General features: G+C 40.1%; 1 pseudogene; it reads right to left on the bottom strand.

Annotated features, from left to right (window-relative positions):
* Positions 1-12,356: 12,356 nt before the first annotated feature.
* On the bottom strand, positions 12,357-15,140 carry LOC109170949 (annotated as a pseudogene).
* Between the last annotated feature and the right edge of the window lie 65 nt (positions 15,141-15,205).

Here is a 15,205-nt window from a genome sequence, read left to right as displayed (position 1 = left end):
CCGAAAGAGGCATGAAAGCTTTCCTCAGGCCTCAAAGACCGAAACCACTGATTCACAGCTGTGTGCTACAACTGCCGAAAGCCAGGGCACTTCAAAGCAAACTGCCCCTATCCAATGGTTAGCAAATATCAAGATGGCAACAATATCACAAGCTCTTCAAGGAATCTGGAGAAAAGCACAAGAAAAGTGATAAACCAGAATCATCAAATTCCAAGAGTGAGGGAAGAAGAAAGCAATGGTGGTTGCCGAAAACACTGAAAAAGCTATACCCGAAAGTAGTACCTCAAGCTCAAGCTCAGAAGACGAAAGCAGTGATGAGGAGAAAGGACTACTATGCCTCTACAGCCAAGAATCAGAGGATCTATGCCTCATGGCAGATGAAGAAGAGGTAAACTCTCAATCTTCTTCTTGCTCTTCAGCCGAATCAAGTTCTTTAGTGAGTCAAACCTCCAGTGAATCTGTCACTAAAATGATGAGGAGGTTTAAGTTAATAAATAGCACTTACTCCAAGTTAAAAGAGGAGAACTCTCGGCTCATGACTAGCCATAATGAATTAGAGCAAGTTCGCATTGAGAACAAAATGCTGATCATTGCTAAGGAGCAGCTCGAGAAAAATGTTCTCGCTCTTAAGGAGCAGTGCACAGCAAAAGAAAAGAGAGAGCAAGAATTGCTTGAAGTATTGGACAAGTTTAACAAGTCATCCAACTTAATGGACAGAATGTTAAACGAATCCAGACTGCCCGGAGAGAAAACCGGAATTGGTTTTAACTCCAGCTCCTCTTCACAAGTCGAAACGAACAAATCCACGAATGCATACTCACATGAGAGTCTTGCAACCATATTGTTCAAGGACCAACCAGCTGCCCGAGCCTATGATGGTACATAACAATGTCACAGCACCACAATCAACAAGCCAACCAAAAGGAAAGGCTGTACAACGAATTGTGGAAACAGGAAAGAGAAAACCTAGTAAAGGCAATCCTAGACAAATATGTGTCAAAAGGAATGGACCAAATGGCAGTGGAAAAAGTCCACACCAAAAATTGAGTCAGCCTAACTGGAATTCTCGATCCTATAAAAGACAAATGTTAACCAGAGGCAATTTCGTCCAAAGAATTCTGCTCAGGAAATCTCAAAGAACGGACAACCTGAAAGGATCCTCAGAAGATCTGGGTATGGGAATGGAAGGACTGGGCCTTCAGAAGAAGATTGGTTTGTTTACCCGGAACTCCTCTCGAGGAAAGCTCTAAAGATAACACATCGACGTAAACAAACCAATTATCGTTGGCATTATGAAAATCCTCCACCAAAAGAACAACAAAGGAAGTATAAGGACAAAATCTTTGCCAGTGTTTATTTCGATTATCGCACCTCCAACGGATACAAAGGACCAAGGATGAGTCATGTGCACTCTAGGTTAATGTGGGTTCCAAAAATTGACTACTAACCCCCAAGGACCCGAAACTAAGTGGGTACCTAAAATACATGATCTTTGATGCAGGAGAAACAGGTCATATGGTATGTAGACAGTGGATGCTCAAGACATATGACTGGTGACAAAACAATTTTGAGCAACTTCAAAGAAATAAATGGACCCAAAGTCATCTTTGGAGGAGAAACAAGTGGTCAAACTCGAGGAAAAGGAGATATCATCAAGAAAGGAATAATCATACAAGATGTCTCTTATGTAGAATGACTTAAATTCAACCTTCTAAGCACAAGTCAGTTCTGCGATAAAGGATACAAGTAGAATTCCTTAAAGAAGAGTGCAAAATTATAAACACGAAGGACGGCAGGACAGCACTTACAGGCCAACGAAAGAAAGAACATGTATGTAATTTCATTAAATTCTTCTAATACTAACATTTGTCTTGTAGCTAAGAGCAATGCAGATCTCAATCAAGAATGGCACAACAAGCTAAGCCACTTGAACATGAAGACAATAAATAAGCTTGCAAAAAGGAATCTTGTGAGAGGCTTACCCGAAACATCTTACACGAAAGATAGGTTATGTGATACTTGCCAAAAGGGAAAACAGCTGAGATCGTCCTTCAAGTCAAAAGATGTAGACACAAGTTCTCGATCTCTAAGCCTTCTGCACATGGATCTTTTTGGACCAATAGATCCAGCAAGTTTAAGCGGAAGAAAGTACACCCTTGTGGTAGTAGATGAATTTTCAAGATATACATGGGTTCTTTTCTTGAAAAAGAAGAATGAAACAGAAACGCTCTGCCAAATCTTCTGAAGCAACTTCAAACAGAAAAGGAAGTGAAAATAACAAGAATCAGATCGGATCAAGGAACCGAATTTGTCAACAAAGTGATAAAGGATTTTGTGCTCAAAATGGAATATTTCATCAACTCTCGGCAGCATGAACGCCTCAGCAAAATGGAGTAGCCGAAAGAAGAAATAGAACTCTAAAAGAAGCAGCACGAACAATGATCTCACACTCAGGTCTACCAAAGAGATTTTGGCTGAAGCCATAAACACCGCATGCTATACACAGAACAGATCCTTAATCAACAAGTCTCACAACAAAACACCATATGAGCTATGGAAAGGTAAGACTCCAAATATTGGATATTTTCATGTTTTTGGGTGCAGGTGTTTTATTCACAACAATGGCAAAAGCTATCTTAAAGCATTTGACGAAAGAGCTGACGAAGGATTATTCATGGGATATTCATCCATAAGCAAAGCATTCAGAGTTCTGAACAAGCGAACAATGATTATCGAAGAATCCATCCACGTCAAATTTGATGAGCAATCTGAGAAAAACCCCTCTGGATACAAGGTACCTGCTATCCCAACTCAAAATACCCAGAAATCCGTAGACGAAGACATCTCAGACGAAGAAGACTTACTTTCATCCTACATGAAGTATCAGCCGAAAGTACCAGAACTCGAAATGTTATCTGAACAAGCAAATGGAAATCAACCTATCAATCCTTCTAGAAACGCACCATCTGAACCAATGATCTACATAGACCTCCCTTATATCCCAGAGATGGATACTCAGCCTTCTCAAGATGTCTTTGAGCCAGATCTTAGATGGTTGAAAGATCATCCACCAGATCAAGTTATTGGAGATGTTCAAGAAGGTGTTAGAACAAGAGCGTCATTACACGAAAGTATGATGGCATGCTTCTTATCCCAAATAGAGCCGAAATCTGTAGATGAAGCTTTATGTGATCCTGACTGGGTAATAGCTATGCAAGAAGAACTTCATCAATTTGAACGAAATGAAGTATGGGAACTAGTACCAAGACCATCACATCAAAATGTCATTGGAACTAAATGGGTTTTTAGAAACAAAATGAGTGAAGATGGACTCATTGTTAGGAACAAAGCTCGCCTTGTGGCTAAAGGATATTGTCAGGAGGAAGGTATTGATTTTGATGAAACCTTCGCCCCCGTAGCCAGATTGGAAGCTATACGAATATTCTTAGCTTTTGCAGCTTACAAAAATTTCAAAGTCTATCAAATGGATGTCAAAAGCGCCTTCCTGAATGGACTTCTTGAAGAAGAAGTATATGTTGAACAACCTCCTGGTTTTGCTATCAACAATGACCTCGAAAAGGTGTACCACCTTAAGAAAGCTCTCTACGGTTTGAAACAAGCTCCACGAGCTTGGTATGATACACTATCATGTTTTCTAATCAATCGTGGCTTCACGAAAGGAGTGGTTGACAAAACACTCTTTCGTATAAAGGATAATGATCATATCCTACTGGTACAAATATATGTTGACGATATTATCTTTGGAAGCACGAATCCAGATCTATGTGAAAAATTCTCCAATCTCATGAAAGGAAAATTTGAAATGAGTATGATGGGAGAACTGAATTATTTTCTAGGCTTACAAGTCAAACAATGTCCTGATGGGATATTTATAAACCAAGCAAATACACAAAAGATCTGATCCGAAAGTTTGGCATTGATGGAAAAAGTTCCGTCAAAATACCTATGAGTACATCCCTTAGGATGGACATTGACAATGAAGGAAAGGAAGTTGATCAGAAAAATTTTCGTGGTATTATTGGCTCTCTTCTATACCTAACAGCAAGTAGACCCGATATCTCGTTTGCTGTTGGTGTATGCGCTCGCTTTCAGGCTAAACCGAAAGAAAGTCACCTGAGTGCGACTAAAAGGATATTGCGATATCTTAAGGGCACACAAAATGTCGGCCTCTGGTATCCGAAAGAAGGATCATTTGATCTGATAGGATACTCAGATGCAAACTTCGCAGGTTGTCGAATCGATCGAAAAAGTACCTCGGGAACATGTCAGTTCCTAGGAGGAAGACTTGTGTCTTGGTTTAGCAAGAAACAACATTCCATTGCTACTAGTACGGCTGAGGCCGAATACATAGCAGCTGGAAGTTGTTGTGCTCAAATCTTATGGATGAGACATCAATTAAGAGACTATGGATAAATGCCCAAGAAGTGAGCATTAAGTGTGACAATACAAGTGCTATAGCAATCACACACAATCCAGTTCTACACTCTCGGACCAAGCACATTGATATCAAGTATCATTTTATTCGTGATCATGTTGAAAAGAAAGACATTACTCTCGAATATGTTAATACCGATGATCAATTGGCAGATATACTCACTAAACCTCTGAGTGAGACAAGATTCTCTCTTTTAAGGCATGAGATCGGAATGATTGAAATGACCTAATATGTGATATTGCTTCACTATGCTTCATAATAATTTACCATATCTTTTCATGTACCTTTGTTTTCGTGTCTCTCACGCAAGAAAGTGTCAGTATCCAAAAGATTTTGTATAGATCTCCACGACACTTATTTGCCTATAAAATAGTTTTACCATACATAAGACATACTCACTTCTTTCTAAGAAATGATTGCAGGTATGAACAAAGAGAAAGGAAAAATGAACGAAGCAGAAAAGAGGGCTACCCGTCTGAAGCATCACTTACAGGAAGCAAGCAAGCTCCCTAATGCCACCATCATAAGCTTGAAAGAAGAAGGAGAGATGATCAATGTAACCTACTCAATGCCTAACCCCGAAAAAGAGACGCTTGACACTATTGTCAATGAATCTAGGGCCGAAAGGAGGTATCGTCTGGAACTAGCCAGTCAGGAGGCCTATGAAAGAATCATGATGATGAAGAGCTCCAACAAAGACTCTTCATCGTCACCAACCTCTCGATGGTATCCCTTTCCTGAAGTTCCTCCACCCAATGTTCAATCCTATGAGGATTTCTCAAGGGTCCACTCTCGGGTCACATATCGGCCACCCGAACCCACTCTCTCTCTAGAAGAGTTGGATGAATTCGCCAAAACAACAAATCTGGCTGATGTGACTGATGAGATGACCCGATTGGAACTTCACGTGCCCTATCGTTTCCTTTGAACTATAGTAGGTTGAGCCTTTTATGTTTAAGTCTCTCTCTCTCTTTCTATCCTGTATGTCATGATGCCTGTGTTATCCAAATAAATGCTTTGCATAAGTTCTTATGATTTCGGATCACAGAAAGGTTTACCGTTATGTGCATTTATTGCAAGTTATATCTGGTCAAAAAGAGTTCAAAAATTCATTATGAATTTATTGAATGCTAAGCACGTTGAAACTCAGGCCGTACAGGGAATCAAAATTTCAGTCCAAACTGAAATCAGCCTTATCTTGAACACTGTAATGAGCATTGATTGCAATATTGACGGATTTACGGATAAGCCCCTTAATCCTTGGCTATAAAAAGGGAGAGAATTTCACATAATTCTCACCATCCTCTCTTTCTCTCTCTCAATGGCACCTAAGAAAAGGTTCACAAGAAATGACTCTCGCAAGCTCCAAGAGGCCTCTAGGCGCCTCAGGGAGGAGCAAGGTGACTTATACCCAGGCAATAGTCCTAATGTTCCTATCAATCTCGTCTCTGATTCAGACTCATCGTTTCAATACGATGATATGGCTGGATTCATCGTTGAATCAGAGAATGAAGAAAAGATCCCAAAAGAATGGATTGACAAGGACTACATGGCCTTTCTGGCACAAGAAAATTTGGAAGAGAAGTATGACAAAGATGATGAGGCTGAATCCTCCACTGGTTCCAACTTTCCGCGCTATAAAAGATGGTATAGGGAAGTGTTTGGAAGGGTGAAGAAAGATAAGCCTGAATGTTCTTCATCCAAGAAGGTTGAGAGGAAGAAAAAGTGATTTTCTGAAAATCATCATCTATGTTTATGTATCTTCTCTTCTCGTTTGTTGAATAAAAGCGTGCCTATCTATGTGCTAATAAGATACAATGTCTTATCTGTGTAACCTTGCTGACTGTTTTAGATGTTTGTTCTGATCGAATCTTACTCGAATCTTTCGGGTAACTATGTTGATTATTCAGCATGAATCTCTCGGGCAACTTTATGTTCATCTTATGAAATTCTGAACAACATTCGAGTTTTTGAATCGTACTCAAGACGCTACTTCTTCTTGAATCTGAACCATTCATAAAGTTTCATTGGGATCAAATGGTCGAGAAAATCGCCTCTATCCCACTAGTCTGACAGGACAAAGACGTGCATTTAATGCACCTCTCAGCACTTGAGTGCTTTTTCTCTCTCCTCATTAAATGAGGGAATGATCGTTTCAGATCTGCACACGTTCTTATCACGTAACCATGATGATCAGTTACCTTTTGAGGAAGAAGAACCGCTGAATTTTTTTTTTTTTTTTTTTTTTTTTTTGAATAAGTTTTCTTAATGGACTGTTTTACAAACACCAACCCGGAGCTTTATAAACCCTACTCAAACCTTTACTCCGTCTGTTTTACATCTCTCAAATTTCATCCCTTCCCTTCAAAAATCTCTATAGTCAAGCTTTCTATCATCAATGGCGGCTCCTTCCGAAAAGAACCCAGGGAACCCTGAACCATCATCCACTCCAGTTATACCAAGCTTTCCCACCGAAGACATAGAATTTATCAAGTCCAGAATTCCATTTATCGTCGGAGGAAGTATGTGGGACGAAGAAGGGTTTCGTAAGTATGTCTTGGATAAAGCCTTTGGAGATCGGATAATCGCTCTTTTGCTTGAAACAGGTTTGTTTGGTTTGGTAACTCACCGCTATGATGAATGGTACCCTCTTGATGTTACTCAGTTTTATTTGAATGCTTATGTTGCTTCTGATTTCTCAAGCATATCTTCAAAAGTTAATAACCATCACATTGTGTTTACTGCTGAGGATATTCGATCAACTTTTGGGTTTCCCAGACGAGATGAGTCCTACAAGTCCAATCTGGTATATTATCATCTGGATCCGGAGGATTTCTATGAATCCATACAACACAAGGAGGCACCTTCCAAAGATAAAATCTTTTGGCCCCTCAAGAAAAAATGGTTCCGGTTGGATTATGAGTTTGCAGTAGACATCTTCAACAAGATTGTGGACCACAAGACTTCTGGCACAGATGATGTCACAAGGGAAAAACTGAAAATGCTGCACGCTTTTCTTCATGAGCATAAGGTTGATTGGTCCAAAATCATTTTCCACAACATCGCTCACACCATCACATACAATCGCAAGAGTCCTGGAGACATTGCAAAGAAGATGGGCTTCGGTTTCATTATAAGCCATCTTCTTACCACAAAAGGAGTGATTCTACGAGCTAGTGCTCCACCTGGTCAAAAGGTCTGTCACATGAAACACAAGCCATCTGGATATGATAAACAGAAGGCATTGGAATTGGGCATTCCTCTTGAACCCAATCTACCCAAAGGGAAGTCCAAACGAAAGTTAAAAACCCCCAAAGCTGACGAAGAAGCTCAACCAAAACCAAAACGGCAGAAACAAGAAAAACCCTCTTCTCGGGTTAAGTCTCAAAAGTCAGACACCACCCAATCAAAGACGAAAGTTGATCCTTCTCTCGAAACCTTGATAGTGCCGAACTCCTCTGAAGACGATGATGATCAACCTCTCATTCGTCTAAGCAAACGAAGTCGAATGAGATCTGTTCAAATTCGGGAACCCGTGTCAAAAGAAGCAACTTCACAGGGGGAAGATATTTCGAAAGCAGCTACCTCTGAGGGGGAACTGAAAACCTCTCTGCCCGAAAGCAGTCCCGTTGCTCACAAACCCATCAATTCGAATGCATCTCCTGTTCCTCTTTCACAAGAGCCTATCCTAGCAGAGCAACTCCTACGAGAGTTGACTCAAGATCCTGCTACTGTAGAAATGGAGGGAAGATGTCAAAGTTTTCCACAAGAGCCGGGCTCTCCAGAAAACATCCCGAAAGCAGCCTCAGATGTTACAACTGATGCTCATTCTCTCCCACAAGAACCTACTATTGCAGAGCAGATAATTCTGACACAAGAACTTGCACTAGTAGACGAGATAACAGCTGCTCAAACATCTTTTACCCCGAAACCATCTGCTCGTCAATCTTCTCCAGACCAGTACACCCTTGATAAATCTCTCAGAGAATCGATTGAAAGAGATTACAATCGAGTTCTACAATGGCACAAGTGGCGCACGGCACCTCTCAGAGTCTTTCTCGAAACTTTTGAAGCCATGATCGACGAAGAAGAATTCGCACTTCAATGGCTTGAAACTCAGGACGTCACAAAGGCTGTGCGAATTGAGGAGATCCATCGAGTGTACTCTTATAGAATAACTCATCGATCTCTCGGGAAGGAAAAAGCTCCTTTGGTAGTACCTCTTCATAAACCTCCGATGGATCCAGCAACTGAAGCCGAATTGAAACAACTTCGCTACATCATGCTGCTATCCAAAATTAAAGCCCAAATGGCAGAAGATCATCCTCGAGATCCCAAAGGAAGTGCTAGTGGAACGAAAGATGTTCATGGCAACGAAATCGTCGAAGAGGATGAAGAAGAAAGTGAAGACGAGAGCAATGAAAACGACAATGAAGATGATGTCAATGATGATGAAACAGAAGACGACAACAATGATTCTGATGATGATAATGATGATGACAATAATCCACAAGGAGGAGAAGGTGCTGAAGGCGAAGAACCAGAAGATAGCCACACTATCTTGGTCGAAACAGACTATGCTAACTGCCCACAAAGACCACCTCTCTTGAAAATACCATCTGAAGACGAAGACTCGGATGAAGCATCCAGTAAAAATCCAATTCACTCATCACGTGTTATCATTCCAGTTCATGAGGGCAAAAAGGAAGCCTCACCTGAACCTGGCCACTCGATGCATGGTGGAAATCTGGAAGCACCACATCATGACGAACACAGGAACTCTTCTCCAACACACATTGAGGACGATTCTATCGCTGAGTCCCCACGGACCATTATGAACCTCATGCGAGAAACTGTTCATTCAGCTGAACTGATTCACAAGCAATATCTCGCCCTAAGGGAGAAGGACACGAGAGTATTGAATGACTTGTGTCAAAAAGTCAATCTACTCCTTGATATACAATCTCAACCGCAGCAACCGAATCCTTCTCACGACAAAGCTCTTAAGCAATTGGTAAAGAGAGTTTCTGATCTTGAAGAAAGTTCAAACAAAGTCGCTAGGCAGCAACACGAAATTAAGCATTCTCATTATGGCCTCAAGGAACGTGTTGACCTAGCTTGTACCAAGATTGACACTTATCAAGACAATTCCTATCAACTTGGTGAATATGCTCTTCAGATTCTAGGGTATGCTCAAGACATCCTGCTTGCAATCAAACAAATCCCATCTGTACCTCCTTCTGCCTGCGCTGATGATGCCAAAAAGGGGGAAAATAGGGATAATGACAGAGATAAGGATGATGACAACCAACCAAGAAGGGATAACACGAAAGAAAAATCTTCAGAAAAGCGAATCTCTCCACACAAAGTCTCGGATCTCTCTCATCAACCTAAGTCTCGTGGACAGTCTCATAATCAAAGACGCTATGGTCGCACTCAAGACAGACCTCACAAGGCTCGACAATCCTTCGGCTCTGAAGCCAAATATCTCTTCACAGGACTGTCAAGAAGAGATCAAGCAAGTCTGAGACAAAGGCTCATGAAAAATACCTCAGTTACCATGGATGGCATTGGAAACTTCGTGGACTATGTCCCATACGAAGAAGGAAGCGGTAAGAGGTTTGAAGGTTGCAACAATCCCATCTGGTTGAAGAAGAAAGACAACCACACGAGGCAAAACTACATGAGCACTCAGAACGAAAGGATTAAAAGACAAAACAAGGAGTTGTGGGAAAAACACGATGAAGAGATCAGGAGAAGAGATGATGAAGCTAGAGAAAGAGAAAGGGTTAAGAATCTCATCAAAGATCTATCAATTATAACCAAAGACTCTCCTGATAATGTCACGTACAACGCAGCTTTCAAAGTGCATAAAGAGTCAGGCAAGAGTTATCAAGAAGGAATGAATTCGTTTGAACTGATCTCCTGGTGGAAGTCTGGAGTAGTGGATGGCAACAACATTCGAGAAGCCTACAACAATTACACGAGTTTAAACATCAAAGGAGGATATGAAGAGCTCGTCAGAAACAATTCAATCAGGACTTTCAGAGCAAGAATCAACGAGAAGATAGACTACGAGAGAACACAAAGAAGACAGGAAGAGAAGGACAATCAAGAAAGAAAGAAGGAAGCTCAGCAAAAGTTGAATCTTTTAGAAATGTAAGTTATCCTTTACTTTGATTTATTTTGACAGAGTTTTTGTAATGACTTTATCTGAATATCTATGAAACTCTCATTGTTACACATCTCGTGTCACTTGTCTGAGTTAAAAAGTCCTTGTCCTTATTTCTGCTGCTTCTTCGTAGAAAATACTTGTAAACTCTCGATAATGGCTGTGTTTTTAATAGAATTATCCTTAAGGAGCACTTTCTCAGCCTTATAAGAAGAGTATAGGTTTTGGCATCATCAAAAAGGGGGAAATTGTTAGGAACCATGTATTAGGATTTTGATGATACCAATGTAATGTAGAAAGTAGACCCCTAACTCTTTCGTTTTTATTGTATCGCTACTTTCGTTCTAGACGAAAGTTGCCATAACTCATATGTAATTCGTGTTAAGCTAGAACAAACACACGAAAGGAGTTATGAATAGAAGATAGGCTGATCAAGACGAAAGAAGACTCCACAGCAACGAAAGAAGGAGTTGTCATTAAGAAGACAGTTCTTTTCAACAAGTATTCTTCTTCTCATCAACAAGAAGAATGTTCTACCTGTCTGATGTGACAACATCCTAGGACAATAAGGACCTCAACTCATGGGACACGCTACCCGAAGAGCATTTAATGAAGTTGTACTATCTCTGGAGCTAAAAGACAAAAGTCATCAGATCCTCCATACCTTCAACGGCTACATAGTACAAACCCATTAATGAAGCATTAAATGCATGAGGCTCCATGGTCCTTGTCCAACAGATAAAAGGTTTAAAAATTCATTTCCCTCCAACGGATGAATTTTCATCACCTATATAAACCAACCTTCATCAACTAAGAAGGTGCTGGTTCATTTTATCTCTACTCACTCTCTTGCAAAAAGCTCTTAAAAGTGAACAAATCTCAAAGCTTTTTGTGAACCAGCTAGTTAAGGTGTTAAGGCATTTGAAGTAGATCATCCATCACTGCCCTACATCTTGTAAGAAGTCTTGCACATTTGAAGCAATCATCCCACACCTATAAGACTTCACAGTTGGAGGAATCAAGAAATACTTTCTCACCAACCTCAACTTAGAAGAAGAAGTTGATAGAGGCGGAGTAAACTCTCGGAGTTGAAAAACCTTCAAAGGCTGTCCGGCTTAGTGATCAAGAAAGTCTTTGTGTTTTTGTACTAAAGAAGTGATAGTGCAATCCTTCCAGCAGTTGTGGAAGAAGAGTGGAAGTAGGCAAAGTTTGGCCGAACCACTATAAAATCTCGTCTCACTCCTCTCTTTACTTACTGCTTTAGTTTACTGCTTGCATATCATCCTTTTCATCACTTATCTCATCTTCTAATCAAACTCGTGCAACCCTCTCTTAATAATCTTTCCGCTGTGCTTATCCTATTCAAAAGTGTTGTCAAGGTTTTTCTGTTAAAGAATTTAAAGAAAAACGAGAGTCTATTCACCCCCCCCCCCCCCTCTAGACTCACCATACAATCTATCGGGACCAACAAGCACCAATTAAATATTGGTAATCTCACATAATGAACCGTTGAGTCATCATAATTTACTCATTTTCACTATCATTTTAATGTAGCTTGTGGGGCTTTAAGGCCAGAAAATCAATGCATTGATTGAGCGCAGGTCTAGCATCTGTGGTTCATGTTCAGTTGAATTACCATGATTTACATCCTTCCAAATGCTCTGTCGGGTCGAAGTGTGAGGGGCCCTTAGGATTGGGGTTCAGCCTTTTGGAAGAATAATGCATCGATTAAGTGTACTTTACCATGAGCATATATGGTGCAATGTTCCATGCAATTATTGAGTTTGCCTAATGTTACATTGAAACATGTACGTAATTATTATAATACTACACTTAATTGTGTATTTGGTAGTACAGTTACAACCTATCCATGAGACTTCTTAGGTGGTTGGCTTCACAATAAGAACTGGACACCTTTGCATGGTGCACGCAGTAGTCGCTTACACTTCCCAGAAGAGCTCTGCAAATATTATCAAATGAGTTAATTATCGAAATGGTCCTTTGACTATATCAAAATTACCAATTTGATCCTCGGTTATTTTTTTTACCCAATTTAGTCCTCGACTTTGAAAATGTTAACCATTTTGGTCCTCCGTTAGATAAGGTGTTAACAGTCTATTAAATTAAAGGTTATTCATGGAATTTCACTCCTATAATCCTTGTCCTTCTCCCAGAGATACACAAATGCATCACAGAAACACAAAATTGCTCATTCTCCTTTCGTTTTACACTTTGTTAGCATGTCTGTAGTTTCACATTTCACAAATCACAACCACACTCCCTGCACAATATGATTTCTCAATGACCTTTTCACATCAAGCAAGCTAATTAGGTTCTCTCAGGTACGGTGGTGTATGTTATTTTGAACAAGTAGAGGATGAAAGAAAACGGAAATATAATGTGAAGCATAATAATGATGAGGTATGCCACTATCTTCATCTTCTCACCAACACCCCACACTCAAGACTAGGCTTGTACCAACTACTTTTGCCCCTGCAAGTGACACTAGAAGAAATGGAGGCATTTAGTAGTTTAATTCTAAATCCAATGGAAATGGGTAGCTTTGAGTCTGTTTAGCGGCGAAGGTTTGAGTCTATTTAGCGGCGGCCTCTTTAGAGACCAAAGCTTGGATTAGGCGAGTCTTGACTTCCCAGGCGGTGAAGGGATTGCAGCGCCGTCGTGGACTCCTTCACCAGGCTAGCGAACACGTCGTCGTTCATCAACGCCGCCTCCAGCAACGTCAGATCTTATCTGTACCGTTCGTACACCCTCGATCCGAACACCGTCGACATCTCCGACACCATCCTCGGCCATGCCTCCATCCGACTGCTCCAATACGGGGAATGCGTCTTCCTCTGCTACGGGTGAAGAGAAATCACAGTCGTTTCTGCTTCGCCATAGCCGTAGCTGCTCCAGCTCCAGAGCAAATTGATGCCAGATACACTGTGTTAGCATGAGGGGTTTAAGATTTGAGGGAACGGCGATGGAGTATGGCCTAGCGACAAAAGCTGTGCTTGTGAAGCGGAGGAAGGCGATCTATATGTTTTGCCTTTAATGGATGGCAGCTGTATGTTTTGCCGTTAATGGAGTCCAGGCTACCCGTAAGGGAGTGAAATTCCATGAATAACCTCTAATTTAACGGACTGTTAACCCTTGACCTAAGAGAGGACCAAAATGGTTAACATTTTTAAAATCGAGGACTTAATTGGGTAAAAAAAATTGTCGAGGATCAAATTGGTAATTTTACTATAGTCAAGGGACCATTTCGGTAATTAACTCTTATCAAATTTAGTATATTTGTATCATTCCAATTTCTAATTTGGTGTAAAACTATATATTGACTATATTGAAGTTAATATATACCTTTTGATTTGGCCAAGTCCTCGACTACCCACAACGACAAGATCAACACCCATTTCCTCTGTCATTTGACAAATCACATTCTTGGGATCTCCTTCCACAATTAAGGTTTTAGCTTTCACCTACGACAGATATACATACATAATTACATAGTATACTTACTCTTTGCATGTTAACTTAATATTCATGAAAAAAATCAATCAAGAAAAGAAACATCATCCCAATTAATTAAGTTGGTCAGATTGTTATCTTTGTAACTAAAAAATTATAAGTCCGGCTTCAACAAAATTGGCCGGCCTATTAGCCACGTTAATAAGGACATCTGATTTCAACCAAATTGGTCAAATTATTATTATTTTTTGACTTTAATCAGTTCGATTTCAACAAGAGTTACTATTAGACTTCTTAGCTTAAAAATGTCAGCAATAAATAACTTAGATTGACTTAATTTATCTTTTTAGAAGGACTTACCATAACTTCTTGTGGTTCTTTTTTGAAGATTAAGGGACAGAATTTATTTAGTATACATCTTCAAGTAGGGATGAAAGACTTACTTTTTGTATTTTTCAAGAGACAGATTTATTCAATACACACCCTTAAATAATAACTATAAGTTTCGCTCGTCAGAAAGAAAAAAAAAAAAAAAAGGCATGTTAATAAGGTAGCTCACCATTTTGTCCCTGCACATTTCACCGGCACGTGCAAGTATCCTGGCTGCTTCTTGTTCTTGTGTCCTGCTTACGGATTCCGCAGCTGCAGATCGATGGCCGGCCGGAGTTCAAAGCATATATACATGCAAATATGCAATATACCCAGATCAAGAATAAATTAAATCTCACATTTTTAACTATATATTTTAAATCTATTAATTTAACTGAAATTTAGTGGTTGAAGAAACGAAATGAACCAGGTCCTCCTAGAACGGAATTGTGAGGCCAAGGCTCCATGACGTGGACTAAGGTGACCAAGTCCCCGACAAGATCCGACCCGTCCATCGCCGCCGCCGGGTCATCGGATTTCCAGAAGAACTTGTGGAGAATCCAGTTGAGTGCATGGAAACTCTCCTCGCTGTCGTCTATTCCCACCAACGCTCTCATTTTTGTACCCCTTTTCCCTTTTATGCAACAATATAATATAATCCAATTCAAGTAATAATATGCATCTGTTTCTCTGATGTGTTTTAAATTAAGTTTATATATACACTCCTTTCAAAAAAA

The sequence above is a fragment of the Ipomoea nil genome, unplaced genomic scaffold (genome assembly GCF_001879475.1).
Source record: "Ipomoea nil cultivar Tokyo-kokei standard unplaced genomic scaffold, Asagao_1.1 scaffold3384, whole genome shotgun sequence".
In the NCBI taxonomy this organism is placed as follows: domain Eukaryota; kingdom Viridiplantae; phylum Streptophyta; class Magnoliopsida; order Solanales; family Convolvulaceae; genus Ipomoea; species Ipomoea nil.
The sequence above is the reverse complement of the archived record's forward strand: the minus strand, read 5'-3'. Positions and strand labels throughout refer to the sequence as shown.